At 45.5% G+C, this 2850-nt stretch overlaps 1 long non-coding RNA gene across 1 annotated transcript in view; it reads left to right on the forward strand.

The window, feature by feature from the left end:
• The first annotated feature begins 253 nt into the window (after positions 1 to 253).
• Positions 254 to 2850, forward strand: part of LOC114626180 — a 6618-nt gene continuing 4021 nt past the window's right edge. Inside the window, exon 1 of the long non-coding RNA XR_003712189.1 lies at positions 254 to 388. This is a non-coding gene — a long non-coding RNA (uncharacterized LOC114626180). The remainder of the gene's footprint in view (positions 389 to 2850) is intronic.

A 2850-nucleotide genomic window follows, 5' to 3' on the forward strand; every position in this document is an offset into this window, starting at 1 on the left:
CTGAAGCTCTTTTCATTGAATCTTCCTGGATGGCTGCCTGTTTGAGTGGAAAGTGTTGATTTATCTAAAGAGGCATTAGTGAGGAGGCTTCTGGGCCTGGGATTTTATTGTGAGGTTACACAGCCACCAGCTTATCTAGCTGCTGCTGTCCTTTGTTTTGCTTCCTTTCCCCTTTAAAAGACCCGAGGACATCAGGCAACTGAGTAGGAGCCCTGAAGGTGATGGCAGGAAGAGGAGATGCCATGGTGAATTGTGTCTGAGAACACTGCTTATTATAAGGGACAAAAGTATCTAAAAACACTGAAAAGCCCTTCAGCGGACAGTCACCATTCCGGGACTTCCCATCCCAGTGGCATTTGGGACTGTTGTAGGGGGCTGTCCTGTGCAGGTAAGACATTGATTCTCTGCCTAGTGACACCAGAAGCTCCTTTCTCCATCTCCAAGCGTGATAAAGATCTTACATGTTGTAACATGTTCCCTGGGAACAAAGTCTCTAGTTGAGAACCATCTTCTAGATGTACAATTATGAATCTCTCTCTCACTCTCTTTTTTTTTTTGTTTGTTTGTTTTTTCGAGACAGGGTTTCTCTGTGTAGCCCTGGCTGTCCTGGAACTCACTCTGTAGACCAGGCTGGCCTCGAACTCAGAGATCTGCCTGTCTCTGCCTCCCAAGTGCTGGGATTAAAGGTGTGCGCCACCACTGCCTGGACAATTATGAATCTTAAATAACCAAGCATAGCTTTCTCTCCAGCTTTGTCCATGACGTCATTTAAGGTGACTGAACTCTGACCTCCTTCAGGGGCTCTTCCTCATGGATGGCTCTGCCATCTGACCTTCTGCAGTACGATCTTTTGTTTGCATTGTCCCATCCTTCAATTCTCTTTTCTCCTTCTTCTCCTCTTTCTTATTGTATGCACAGAACACTGGTCTGAGCAACCATTCAAGAATAGCTTAGCAATCAATGCAGAATTCTTTTCCCTCATGTCTGTGACACCTTGGATGAAATCCAGACAAAATTTTTCTAATCATCCCAAAATAAAATGAATGCTTTGTTTCTTATCTGGGGTCTTACTGCCTAGGCTAGCCTTGAACTCCTGGGCTCAAGTCATCCTCATGACTCAAACTCCTGAGTATTGGGACTAAAAACACCCACAGATTATTTTTTTTTTTCAATTGAAACAGAAATTAGGTTTGAGAAACTTCTATGAGTACTGAGAGTCCCAAGGAAGGCATGGCAGAGTTACCAATGTTGACAATAGCTCGGGTGCATGGTACACTCTCCATGGGTACCACGGGCACAAATTCCATCCAGTTCACGATGTCACTACTTTGTAGTTGAGGGCACAGAGGTTTAATGAAGTGATTTATTTAAGTCTCCAGAGCCGAAGAGGCAGCATGAAGATTTGACCCAAGGCAGCATGACTCTCGGGTGTACGTCAACGCCCCTCCCCCATCAATTAGCTGTAGTCCTTAAGGGATGAAAGGTCACCAAATGAGACCTGAGCACAAGAGGAGGATGGCTTTTCAGGAGTTCTAAGAAGGTATTGGTTGAGTTCTGAGGCTCCAGCTTGCAGTGTCTGGCCCTATGCAAATCACCAAGTGAATGTGGTCCATTTCTGTTTCCATCTGTCTTAGCGAAACTGCCTCTGCTTAGCGGGGTGGAGTATTGCTTTCCCAGTTTAGAAAGTTAATCTACTGAGGGCAGCTGAAGTGAAGAATATGGTTCAAGAGGGTGACCCAGCTAGCAGGTGTTGGGGGCAGAAGGTGGGGGTGGAGAATAGAGGGCCGCAGAATTGAGAGAAAGTTGAACTTTTGAATCGTTTAAGGAACATGGCGGGGAGGGGGGGAGGGAAGGGAAGGGAAGAATCCAAAACCTTTGTAGCAACTACACCTTAGTTTTTCTAAATTCTTTCTGAGGCTCATTTTGTATTTTTGACATGAAACCAGAAAACCATAGTTTCTAGTTTTTTGGTGGCATACACACACACCACAAAACGAAACGAAACAAAACAAAATACCCCACACAAACTTGAAAAGGACCAAAGCATCTTTCACCACTGCAAAAGTAAGCGTGTGTCAGAAATAAAGAGAAATGGGGAAGAACCAAAATATAACCCGCAGTCCCACCGCCAGCGAGTCTGTCGAGTTCCTGTGAGCCTTATTCTTGCCACAGAGACAATCTTCACATAAGTCGCCATCCAATAATTGCTTTGAATAAGATGAGAAAGAGGAAGGAGAAAAGCCATTAAACAGGTCACCAAGAACAGATTAACCTCGGTGCCAGCTGCTGTTTCGAGGTTCATGAAGCAAAATGTTACTTACTAAAGATGGAGCTCCCACAAGGTGCCTTCTTCAGAGGCTGTACCCACCGCGAGCCAGGAATAATGCTCCCATAAGTCCTTGGACAGCCCTGCATCCACCCTAGAGTTCCCTCTGGGAATCAGTCATCCATGCAGGCTAGACACATTCCTGAACATTTGGTCATGGGCAGTACCTCAAGAGCCACGGTCTTAACAGACTTTCAAAACTCCAGCATTCTCTGGAATCCATCCTTAGGCCTTCTGGAAGGCCATGTTTCTAAAGGCAGAAGGGGGATGAAGTCCAGCAATCACTAGGGAACACTGGTTTAGTCTGAAATATGTCATATGTCTACCTTCCATTTGACTGCTATATAACTCATGGTGACTCTGTGTGTGTGTGTGTGTGTGTGTGTGTGTGTGTCTACCTCCCCCGAGAAAAAAACCAAGAATTTGGCATCCAACAGACTATTAGTCCCCAAAGGACCTTACCTGCTGTGTCAAATGATTCACTACATCTGGGGTTCCTCCCTGGCTGGTTGAAAGAGCCTCCT

The sequence above is a fragment of the Grammomys surdaster genome, unplaced genomic scaffold (genome assembly GCF_004785775.1).
Source record: "Grammomys surdaster isolate TR1022 unplaced genomic scaffold, NIH_TR_1.0 229, whole genome shotgun sequence".
In the NCBI taxonomy this organism is placed as follows: Eukaryota; Metazoa; Chordata; class Mammalia; order Rodentia; family Muridae; genus Grammomys; species Grammomys surdaster.